This window comes from Nerophis ophidion, linkage group LG15 (genome assembly GCF_033978795.1).
Source record: "Nerophis ophidion isolate RoL-2023_Sa linkage group LG15, RoL_Noph_v1.0, whole genome shotgun sequence".
Lineage (NCBI taxonomy): Eukaryota > Metazoa > Chordata > Actinopteri > Syngnathiformes > Syngnathidae > Nerophis > Nerophis ophidion.
Genome location: NC_084625.1, coordinates 29,531,234 through 29,544,815, shown reverse-complemented (window position 1 = coordinate 29,544,815; position 13,582 = coordinate 29,531,234).

Sequence of the window (13,582 nt, the reverse complement as noted above, 5' to 3'; positions counted from 1 at the left end):
GTGTGGTGTGTGCTAGTGTGAGCAAAAAAAAAAAAAAAGAAAAGAGAGTGAGACAGAGAAAAAGGTTGAATTCTCCCATCCGGTACGACCAGAATTGTTTCCTCCATATAAGAAATAAAAAGCCGGCCGTTATTGTGTCCGCCATTTTGACTGCAGCCGGCAGACCTTGAGGAGGCAGGTGCCCCACCAACACTGTGTAGGTGTCAGTGCATTTTATTGATTTGACTTTTTGAAATAACCGAATGCATGCTTTAAGAAGAAAAAATCTGCCCCGGCATGCTTTTGTGACGTTCATATTTATTTATACACTCGTATTTCCATCTGATGAATATGGTCGAGGGTGACCATGTGTGCTGCTGGTGCCCCAGTATGTAAGCTTTTATAGACAACCCCTCCCACACACACACACACACACACACACACACACACATTCGCCATAACCACTCGGTGTGTTTCCAGAGGACCCTTGAACTTGACCGTGAAGGGAGAGGGGTGGCGCCATCTGAGCTGAGCGTAAAACAAACCACTGATGGACAACAAAGACAGGGTTGTAAACGGGGGGGGGGGATTTGAGTTTTAGAAAGCTTGGGCTGTTGGGAGGGGTGTTGCTTCAAGGTAGGGACTGTCCAAATGTCCTTTTTTTTTAGTCCATTTAATTTACTGCATTTTGTTAATATATTGTATATATCCACCCTGCATGGCTAAAAGCTCTCATTTTTTTTACTTGACTTTTGCCAGCAATTTATTGCTTAGTTAACATTAGCGAAATGTGTGTTCTTAAATGTTTTACAAGGTGCTAGTTAGTTTTACATGCAAGCACACATTCTTGTGAAATCCCATAAATAACTCCATTAAAAATGACCATTTTCTACAAACTCTGCCAAATTTTGCTTGCCATTGTCATAGTTTTTAAAATCATTTTAACATGAGCTTTCTGGTGTTAAAAATCAGCTTTTTGTATGATTGTTGCAGCCTAAAATGCCCGAATTCAGAAATTGGCAGCAAAAGTTTTATTTTTTTTCCAAAGCAATAAAACCAACTTGTAGATTTTTTTATTTATCATCAATGTTTTAAGTGTTTCTTGTGACATTAATACCCAAAAGCCCAGAATTGCAACAAAAATTAAAAACATAAAAAATATTTTATGGAAATATATTGAAACCGTATTGATGTTTATTTCTTTTCATACCACACAGACAATGGCACTAAATGCACGTACTCGGAGCTCATTGTCAAATTATTGTGATGTTTTAATTCATTATAACTATTAATTATACTTATAGAAAAAAAACAACAACACCGACGGCTTCTTTATTTGTATGCAGTCTGCTCTGTCCTCAAGTTGAAGTATTTTTTTCCATCCGATCTTTGCATATTTGTCATTTATGTTCAACACATGCTAGTTAGTTTTGCACATTCTTGATACATCCTACACAGACTTCCATTAGAAACATAAATATTTTCTACAAACACAGTCCATGTTTGAATGCAATTGTCATAGTGTTTACAATAATTTGATAATTAAATAATTTATAATTACAAACCCCGTTTCCATATGAGTTGGGAAATTGTGTTGGATGTAAATATAAACGGAATACAATGATTTGCAAATCGTTTTCAACCCATATTCAGTTGAATATGCTACAAAGACAACACATTTGATGTTCAAACTGATAAATATTTATTCTTTTGCAGAAATCATTAACTTTAGAATTTGATGCCCGCAACACGTGACAAAGAAGTTGGCAATACATACTGATTAAGTTGAGGAATGCTCATCAAACACTTATGTGGAACATCCCACAGGTGTGCAGGCTAATTGGGAACAGGTGGGTGCCATGATTGGGTATAAAAGCAGCTTCCATGAAATGCTAAGTAATTCACAAACAAGGATGGGATGAGTGTCACCATTTAGTAACCAAATTGTCGAGCAGTTTTAGAACAACATTTCTCAACGAGCTATTGCAAGGAATTTAGGGATTTTACGATCTACGGTCCGTAAAATCATCAAAAAGTTCAGAGAATCTGGAAAAATCACTGCACGTAAGCGATGTTATTACGGACTTTTGACCCCTCAGGCGGTACTGCATCAAAAACCGACATCAGTGTGTAAAGGATATCACCAAATGGGCTCAGGAACACTTCATAAAACCACTGTCAGTAACTACAGTTGATTGCTACATCTGTAAGTGTAAGTTAAAACTCTACTATGCAAAGCCAAACCCATTTATCAACAATATTCTGAAACGTTGCCGGCTTGGCTGGGCCCCAGCTCACCTAAGATGGACTGATGCAAAGTGGAAAGGTGTTTTATGGTCTGACGAGTCCACATTTCAAAGTTTGAGCATCAAATATCTTGTCTTTGTAGTGCATTCAATTGAATATGGGTTGAAAAGGATTTGCAAATCATTGTTTTTATATTTACATCTAACACAATTTTCCAACTCATGTGGAAACGGGGTTTGTAATTGACATCGGTATTATTTAGTCCCTTCGAAATTTGGCTAGCTTTTTGTGATTGTTGCGGCCTAAAATGCTTGAATCAGCGGCAACTTTTTCGGAAAGTTGCAGCAAAAATTTAATAGTTTTCAATAACATCAAAACCAACTTGTGGTTTAATGCTTGTGTTGTCTAGTGATAGTAATAATTATGATTATAGAAAGAGATATCACCAAAAGCTGCCTTATGGTCTGATCTGTCCAATTGCAGACGGTTGAAAAGCTTTTTTTAATCTTATCTTTGTCCATATTTATCATTTATGTTCAACACCTTCTAGTTAGTTTTGCAAGTATAAATCCTATACAGGATTCCATTAGAAAAAATATTATTTTTTATAAACACTGTCCATATTTTGAATGCCATTGCCGTAGTTTTACAATACTTTGTCATGAGTATTATTCAGTCCCTCCGAGATTTCGCTGGCTTTTTTATGTTATCGTTGCGACCTAAAAATCCTTATTTAGAGTAAATGTTTTCAGATTGTCAATAACAACAAACAAAAATGTTATGAATTTGAATAGTAATAGTGATCATTGGAACTATTGAAAGAAACATCACCAAAGGTTGCCTTATAGTCCACTGCTCTATCGCCCTCAAGTTGCAGACATTCTCTGTGTATGTTTTACGCTTGAAGTGTTTTTCCTCCATATTGGTCACTTATTTTCAACACATGCTAGTTAATTTTGCAAAAATGTGCATTCTTTAGAAATCTCATACAGAACTCCATTAGAAAAAAAAACTACAACACTGTCTAATTTTGAATGCCATTTTCTTAATTCTTACGATAATTTGTAACACCAGTATCATTTAGTCCCTCAACGATTTTCCTGGCTTTTTTGTGATTGTACCGGCCTAAAACATCTGAATTAGCAGCACCTTTTTAGAAAGTTGTCAATGTTGTTTTTTTCTACATTTGATTTTATGAAACTGTTATCAATGTTTTAAGTGTTTTTTGTAACCTTAACCTCGAAAATCCCAAGATTGCAACAAAAATTTAAAAACAAATGGATGTTTTACTCGTTTTATGCCACACAAACTTAAAATAAGACAACAGATGGCAGCAAAAGCACATTTTCGGAGCACATTTTCAAATGACTGTACTGGTTTAATTTTAAATGATTTAGTTAAATTAGTTATAATTTCACAAAAAAACACCACTAAAGGCTTCCCTGCTGTCTGCTCTGTCGTCCACGAGTTGCAGACATTCTCTGTGTATGCTTTACGCTTGAAGTGTTTTTCCATCTTCTTCGTATCCATATTTATCACTTATGTTCAACTCATGCTAGTTAGTTTTGCAAGAATGTGCATTCTTGAGAAATCTCATACAGAACTCCATTATAAAAAGAAACCTAGAAACACTGTCCAATTTTGAATGCCATTGTCATAGTTCTTACAATAATTTGTACCACCTGTATCACTTAGTCCCTCCAAGATTTTCCTGACTTTTTTGTGATTGTTGCGGCCTAAAACGTCTGAATTAGCGGCAACTTCTTAAAAAGTTGTCAATTTTTTTTTTCAACTTGTGATTTTATAAAACTGTTGAGAATGTTTTAAGTGCTCAAAAACCCCAAGATTGCAACATAAATTTGAAAACAAATACCGTATTGATGTTTTACTTGTTTTATACCACACAAACTTAAAATAAGCCAACAAATGGCAGTAAAAGCACATACTCTTGAGTTAATTTTCAAATGTCTGTACTGGTTTATTTTAAGTAATTTAGTCTATCTGTACCCCCTGATGGATGGATGGATAGTCTATCTGTGCAATGAGGTGGCGACTTATCCAGGGTGAACCCCGCCTTCCACCCGATTGTAGCTGAGACAGTTTCCAGCACCCCCCCATCCCCCCCCCCGCCGAACCTGAAAGAGATAAGCTGTAAAAAATGGATGGATGGATAGTTAAAGGCCTGCAGAAATGAGATTTTCTTATTTAAACGGGGATAGTAGGTCCATTCTTGATCATTTCGTGATATTGCAATTTTTTTTTGCTGAAAGGATTTAGTAGAGAACATCCACGATAAAGTTCGCAACTTTTGGTCGCTAAAAAAAAAGCCCTGCCTTTACCGGAAGTCGCAGACGATGACGTCACCCATTGAGGGCTCCTCACATCCTCAAATTGTTTTTAATAGGAGCCTCCAACAAAAAGAGCTATTTGGACCGAGAAAACGACAATTTCCCCATTAATTTGAGCGAGGATGAAAGATTCGTGTTTGAGGATATTGATAGCGACAGACTAGAAAAAAAAAAACGCGATTGCATTGGGACGGATTCAGATGTTTTTAGAAACATTTACTAGGATAATTCTGGGAAATCCCTTATCTTTCTATTGTGTTGCTAGTGTTTTAGTGAGTTTAATAGTACCTGATAGTCGGAGGGGTGTGTTCACGGGTGTCTTGAGGCCAGTGTCTGATGGAAGTCGACGGCAGCTTTATGGACGGGACAAGCTCAGCTGATCTCCGGTTAGTGGCGACTTTTTACCACAATTTTCTCACCGAAAACTGCTGGTTGACATTTGGTCGGGATCCATGTTCGCTTGACCGCTTTGATCCATAGGAAAGCTTCACCTCCGGGAATTTTAAACAAGGAATCACCATGTGTTTGTGTGGCTAAAGGCTAAAGCTTCCCAACTCCATCTTTCTACATTGACTTCTCCAGTATTAATTGAACAAATTGCAAAAGATTCAGCAACACAGATGTCCAAAATACTGTGTAATTATGCCGTTAAAGCAGACGACTTTTAACTGTGTGTGTGCGCAGCGCTAATATTTCCTAACAGTCCGTGACGTCACACGTACACATCATCATTCCGCGACGTTTTAAACCAGTAACTCCCGGGAAATTTACAATTGCAATTTAGTAAACTAAAAAGGCCGTATTGGCATGTGTTGCAATGTTAATATTTCATCATTGATGTATAAACTATCAGATTGCATGGTCGGTAGTAGTGGGTTTCAGTAGGCCTTTAAATTAGTTCTAATTACATAAAAACATTACAAAAGGCTTTCTTATGGTCTGCTGTCTGCTCTCTTGCAGACATTCATTGTATGTTTTGCACCTAAAAATCATTTTTCCATCTAAAACATTGAATTAAGCGATCTATAGCGACAATTCTTGTTGGTAAATGAAAGAGATTATCATCACACAACATTGCAAATTGCGAATGAAAATCTGTTATTGTCTTATTTGCGACATTGGGAAGCACGCATCAAAAAGGCCTTTGTAAAGAAATTTGGAGTCGTATGTATAATAACAGGATTTTTGAATAAATAATGACATTAATAGACATTAAAAAGCACATCATGGTAGATTTACAGTATGGTAGGTCAGTATGTAGCGGTAAAGAGAAAAGGTTCTTAGGGGAGGAGCTTGGATGACGTACAGGTAGGGAAACGGGGGGTGGGAGACACTGAAAGAGGTTAGGATCACGTCTTTTTTGGCGAGGAACACGACTACACGTGTGTGTTTGTATGTGCGCGCCACTCACTCCTAATTGTGAGTGGAAGGTGAGGGGTGAGATCCACTGTAGGCACACTCCTGGCAAAAAAAAACTGCAGATAGATACTAGCAGGCTGCGTGTGTGTGTGTGTGTGTGCGTGCGTGCGTGCGTGCGTGCGTGCGTGCGTGCGTGCGTGTGTGTGTGTGTGTGTGTGTTTTATCAGCCACAGTCGGAGAGCCTCTGTCAGATGGTCAGCTAATTGGCCGTCTCACAAGTGCAGAGGAGGCTGCTGGCAAATTGGCAAAAAGGCCAAGCGGCTTCAATCTGCGAGCAAACGCCTCTCTTGTCACAACGCTGTCCATTAAACAACAGCTTAAGTCAGGCAAATGGAACACAAATAAAAGAGAAAAACAGAATACGGAACAGAAAAAGGGGGCCCAAATCGTACTGTAATTGTCCTTAGGAGACTCACTCAAGTCGGCGCTGAGCGAAACAGCGTGCATCATGCCGGGGTTTGAGTAAATACAAATTTGGGTCGCCAACTTATTGGGCTCGTTTTCTATTTTTTACACTCATGTGTATTTTATACCATGTAAAATCCCCACTGGGTTCCAATTAGGTTCGGGTCTTCCAGCGCCCTGAGGGGAAGCCGATAATTACGCTGTTGGCTGTGGTTGGGTTTTGTGAGTATTTGTGTACTTGGGTGTTGTGGTTTCCAGTTACCTTTACTACGCACGTTAGGATTTCTTTCTTTAGTAGTGTTGACAAAGCGGATGTTGTTATCCCTCTCAAATGTGTCTGCATAATTACACACTCCTTCCAGTCTTCATATCACACTTGTTTATCATGAGCACGCCATCGGTTGTGTATTGACGAGTTTGTGAGAGGCATATTGTTGTATTTTGTCTAAATATGGGAGTTTGGAGATAATATTTATAAATGTCTGTCTATCTGTGTTGGCCCTGTGATGAGGTGACCCCGAAGGGAATAAGCAGTGGAAAATGAATGGATGGATGGATATATATATAATGTGTGTAGGCGTGTGTGTATTATAAATGGTAGTGTGTGTGGATAATATATATATATATATATATATATATATATATATATGTGTGTGTGTGTGTAGATATACATGAAAATACATATATGTATGTCCATCCATTCATTTTCTACCGCTTATTCCCTTGTGGGGTGGCGGAGGGCGCTGGCGCCTATCTCAGCTACAATCGGCGGAAGGCGGGGTACACCCTGGACAAGTCGCCAACTCATCGCAGTGTGGGTGTATATATATATATATATATATATATATATATATATATATATATATATATATATATATATATACACATGAAAATACATATATGTATGTCCATCCATCCATTCCTGCCGCTTATTCCCTTGTGGGGTGGCGGGGGGCGCTGGCACCTATCTCAGCTACAATCGGGCGGAAGGCGGGGTACACCCTGGACAAGTCGCCACCTCATCGCAGTGTGGGTGTATATATATATATATATATATATATATATATACATATATATATAAACATATATATATATACATACCCCATTTCCATATGAGTTGGGAAATTGTGTTGGATGTAAATATAAACGGAATACAATGTTTTGCAAATCATTTTCAACCCATATTCAGTTGAATATGCTACAAAGACAACATATTTGATGTTCAAACTGATAAACTTTTTTTTTTTTTTTTTTGCAAATAGTCATTATCTTTAGAATTTGATGCCAGCAACACGTGACAAAGAAATTGGCAAAGGTGGCAATAAATACTGATAAATTTGAGGAATGCTCATCAAACACTTATTTGGAACATCCCACAAGTGTGCATGCTAATTGGGAACAAGTGGGTGCCATGATTGGGAATAAAAACATCTTCCCAAAAAATGCTCAGTCTTTTACAAGAAAGGATGGGTGAGGTACCCCTTTGTCCACAACTTGTCAGGGTTATTTGGTGACGAACCCCTAGATGCAGAGATGGAGGCAGGCATTGAATGGGAAAACATGGTTTTAATTAAAAATACTAAGACAAAAACAAAACCAAAAGGGTACAAACAAAAAGCACGCACGTGGGCAGATATAACAATCTAAGGGCTATGAACAAACAAATCGGAAGCAGGGAACAAAAAACAGTAAGCTACAAACATTTACCAAATATAGCTTACCGCTACGCTGCAATCACAGGACCAGTAGGAATGACAAGTAGAAAATGACGTTGACACGACAATACAATTGACTGGAGGAACAAAGCAGGTAAAATAGGAGCTGGCTGATCGACATCAGGTGTGACCAGATGCCAATCAGCCGCAGCTGAGTGAAAACAGGACACAGGGAGACAGAAAGGAAGCCGAACCAAAATAAGAGCACTAGACAGGAACTAAGGACAGGAAATACTAAACACAGAGGAAACAAACAAATGCAGAGGAAACAACTAAAACGTAGTCAAACTGTCAGAGGAAAGCCTGACACAACTGCGTGAGCAGATAGTCAAACAGTTTACGAAAAACGTTTCTCAAAGTGCAATTGCAAGAAATTTAGGGATTTCAACATCTACAGTCCATAAAATCATCAAAAGGTTCAGAAAATCTGGACAAATCACTCCAAATAAGTGGCATAGCTGGAAACCAACATTGGAATGACCGTGACCTTAGATCCCTCAGACGTATCAATCTCTAAAGTATATCACCACATGGGCTCAGGAACACTTCAGAAAACCACTGTCACTAAATACAGTTCGTCGCTATATCTGTAAGTGCAAGTTAAAGCTCTACTATGCAAAGCGAAAGCCATTTATCAACAACATCCAGAAATGCCGCTGGATTCTCTGGGCCCGAGATCATCTAAGATGGACTGATGCAAAGTGGAAAAGTGTTCTGTGGTCTGAAGTGTCCACATTTCAAATTGTTTTTGGAAATATTTGACATCGTGTCATCCGGACCAAAGGGGAAGCGAACCATCCACATTGTTATCGACGCAAAGTTCAAAAGCCAGTATCTGTGATGGTATGTGGGTGCATTAGTGCCCAAGGCATGAGTAACTTACACATCTGTGAATGCACCATTAATGCTGAAATATACATGTAGGTTTGGAACAACATATGCGCCATCTAAGCGCCGTGTTTTTCATGGACGCCCCTGCTTATTTCAGCAAGACAATGACAAGCCACAATTAGCATGTGTTACAACAGCGTAGCTTCGTAAAAAAAAAGAGTACGAGTACTTTCTTGGCCTGCCTGCAGTTCAGACATGTCTCCCATCGAAAATGTGTGGCACATTATGAAGCGTAAAATATGACAGAGGAGACCCCGGACTGTTGAACGACTGAAGCTCTACATAAAACAAGAATGGGAAAGAATTCCACTTTCAAAGCTTCAACAATTTGTTTCCTCAGTTCCCAAACGTTTATTGAGTGTTGTTAAAAGAAAAGGTGATGTAACACAGTGGTGAACATGCCCTTTCCCAACTACTTTGGCACGTGTTGCAGCCATGAAATTTAAGTTAATTATTATTTGCAAAAAAAAAAAAAGTTTATGAGTTTGAACATCAAATATCTTGTCTTTTGTAGTGCATTCAACTGAATATGGGTTGAAAAGGATTTGCAAATAATTGTATTCTGTTTATATTTACATCTAACACAATTTCCCAACTCATATGGAAACGGGGTTTGTGTATATATATATATATATATATATATATATATATATATATATATATATATATATATATATATATATATATATATATATATATATATATATGTGTGTGTGTGTGCAATTTTTGCAGAGCTTTAATTGAGTACTTCTCAAACAGTGAAGTCTGGAGGGGTGTGAGAGACAGGCAATTAGTTATTAGTATCAGTGTTAAAATTAACATGCAATAGGTGCAAGCATGTTTGAAATAAACTTAAACCCTAAACCATATTTAAAATGCAGTGGGGGGAGTAGGGGTGTGTGAAAACATGTATTTCACCTATCCTTGTGAAGTGTGTGTGGAGGTGTGGGGGGCGTGATATGTATACATTTCTTTATCAGTATGAAAATGCACATCAAAATAGTAGTTAAATTTACTGGGGGGGGGGAATGTCTGTCACCTTTCCCAGTGAGGTATGGGGGGACAGTGGTGGGAGAGGTATACATTTTTGTCGCACTATCAGTATGAAAATGAACACCAAAATTGTTTTTAAATCCATTCCGAGGGTAGTGGGGGTGAAAAATGTTCTGTCACTTAGCAAAGTCAGGTGTCAGTGCAGCGTGAGAGGCAGACATGTGTTAGTATCAGGATAAAATTGCAAATCGCAATAAAAGTTCTGTTCAGTGGGAGTCGTGAAAAAAATGTTTGTCATTTTCATCATCATCAGTGAGAAAGTGAAGTGTTGCAGGTCGTGAGAGGCAGACATTTCTCCCAATAGGGTTTTAATTCGGGTGTTAATCGCCAACTGGTGTGAGGTTCCAAGGGGGGCGTGAGAGGCAGAAACTTCGGCAGTGCTATCAGTAAAAAAAAATGCACATCCCAACAGGGTTTTAATTCAGTGGGGCCATGTGAAAAAATGTCTATCGCCTACGGGAGTGAGGCGTCGTGAGGCGTGAGAGGCAGGGCAATTCCAGTATTAGTGCTCTTTGTGGCCTTGTGGTTGGAGTGTCTGCCCTGAGATGGGTAGGTCGTGAGTTCAAATCCCGGCCGAGTCATACCAAAGACTATAAAAATGGGACCTATTACTTCTCTGCCCGGCACTCAGCATCAAGTGGTTGGAATTGGGTGTTGAATCACCAAAATGATTGCCGAGCGCAGCCACCTCTGCTCCTCACTGCTCCCCTCATCTCCCAAAGGGTGGAACAAGGGGATGGGTCCCAGATTGATTCAAGAACTCCTTCACTCCGCACTCCATCGCTCTACAGCAATAGTTGATACCTATTACCAGACCGCTTTTATATTAGCTACCTCTCTTTGTTTATAAAGTCTATTTTCTGCTGTATTTACTCTCTATTTACATATACTGTAATATTGTACATGGTAATTGTTATATAATGTATATATAATTTAAAGATATAATATATTATACTATACATATTATACATATATATATTACATATTATATATAATATAAGTCTATATCATGTACTGTATATATTATATGTAAATATTACATATATCTTATATGTAATATTGGTACTATCACCGATTCTGTTCAGAACTTTTATGGACAGAATTTGTAGGCGCAGTCAAGGCGTTGAGGGGATCAGGTTTGGTGGCCGTGGGATTAGGTCTCTGCTTTTTGCAGATGATGTGGTCCTGATGGCTTCATCTGGCCGGGATCTTCAGCTCTCACTGGATCGGTTCGCAGCCGAGTGTGAAGTGAACGGAATGAGAATCAGCACCTCCAAGTCCGAGTCCATGGTTTTTGCCCGGAAAAAGGTGGAATGCCATCTCCGGGTTGGGGAGGAAACCCTGCCCCAAGTGGAGGAGTTCAAGTACCTAGGAGTCTTGTCTTGAGTGGGGGAAGAGTGGATCGTGAGATCGACAGGCGGATCGGTGCGGCGTCTTCAGTAATGCAGACGTTGTATCGATCAGTTGTGGTGAAGAAGGAGCTGAGCCGGAAGGCAAAGCTCTCAATTTACGATCTACGTTCCCATCCTCACCTATGGTCATGAGCTTTGGGTCATGACCGAAAGGATAAGATCACGGGTACAAGCGGCCGAAATTAGTTTCCTCCGCCGGGTGGCAGGGCTCCCCCTTAGAGATAGGGTGAGAAGCTCTGCCATCCGGGAGGAACTCAAAGTAAAGCTGCTGCTCCTTCACATCGAGAAGAGCCAGATGAGGTGGTTCGGGCATCTGGTCAGGATGCCACCCGAATGCCTCCCTAGGGAGGTGTTTAGGGCACGTCCAACCGGTAGGAGGCCACGGGGGAGACCCAGAACACGTTGGGAAGACTATGTCTCCCAGCTGGCCTGGGAACGCCTTGGGATCCCCCGGGAAGAGCTAGACGAAGTGGCTGGGGAGAGGGAAGTCTGGGCTTCTCTGCTTAGGCTGCTGCCCCCGCAACCCGATCTCGGATAAGCGAAAGAAGATGGATGGATGGATATATTTTTAGTCTACTCTATACCTGCATTATCCTTTCCATCCTTACACTTTCCATCCTTTGTAACTGAGCTGCTGTGTGGAACAGTTTCCCTCGTGGATCATTAAAGTTTGTGTAAGTCTAAGTCTAAATGTAGAGGTTAATTTCACCACACCTAGTGTGTGTGTGTGTGTGTGTGTGTGTGTGTGTGTGTGTGTGTGTGTGCGTGTGACCATCAGTAGTACTTTAACTTTTTAACTTTATTTAAAAAAATATTTACATATCAGTCAATTTGTTGCATTATTTCTCTGTGTTTGAGAATCACACTGTGTTGGGGGGATCGAGAGGTAAATATTTCAGTATTAGAAAGAATATCAGTAGGAAAATGCACATCCAATTATCAGGGGCATTAACATTTTCTTGTCACCAAGGAAGGTGGGTGGGAGCGGCAGAAACTCCAGTATTTGTATCAGTAGCAAAAAGCTTTGCACTTTTTTGTCTGTTTTAGGAATCACAGACTGTGTTTAAATGTTCCAAATGGAATCAATAAACTTAACCTCTCCAACTTCAATCCATTTCAAGTTATGGGGGGGGTGGTGGACTTTTGAAAAGCGTTGCTATTATTGACACTAAACTCCCACTTGAGTCCTAACTTATTATCTAACTTACCATAAGTGGTTTAAAAGAACTGATTTAAAAATAAGAATAACAATTCCACGATGATAAATTGAATTGAATGAAAAAATATGGTAACACTTTAGTATGGGGACCATATTCACCATTAATTAGTTGCTTATTAAAGTAAGAAAGACTTCATTTAGAGTTATTTGGACACTAGGGGAACATATAAGGGTTAGGGTTTCTAATAAGTAATACTTCTGAGGTTATTGAGGTAAGACTCTTAGTTAATGGCTTACTGGTTGTACACTAAGGCCATGCAGAATAAGGCATTAATAAGTACTTAATAATGACTAATTAAGAGCCAATATGTTACTAATTTGCATGTTAATAATCAACTAAATGATGGTGAGTATGTGTTCCCCATACTAAAGTGTTACTAAAAATATTTGCATGCTGAACAATCACATTAAGCCTCATAAAAGCATTTATTCAGGTAAAATTTAGATTTCAGTGCTGTTATTCTGTTCTGTGACTTGGATGTTGCAGTGATTTTAACAATGTTCCTTCACACATCACTGAGCAAGATTGGTGTGTGTGTGTGTGTGTGTGTGTGTGTGTGTGTGTGTGTGTGTGTGTGTGTGTGTGTGTGTGTGTGAGACAGGTAACCGTGCCCTAATGCTCCTTAACTCCCCACTCGCGTTCTCTAACCTTGAGAGGCGAGAGTGACGCTGATGTAGTGGACGGGCGCCACACTCAGCGGTGCCAAAATGTTGAAAAATGTCCCTTCAGATAAAATGGATGACCCACCCTCCTGCCTCCACGGTAGCTTCTGGTGTTATACATCCTTAGTTTTGCAAGGCTGAGCTGCGAGAAAATGTTTTTATTTTTTTTTTTGTCGTCGTCTTTGTATGCGCGTTTTTTCCGGCAATTTGAAAAAGCGGTATTTATTTTCA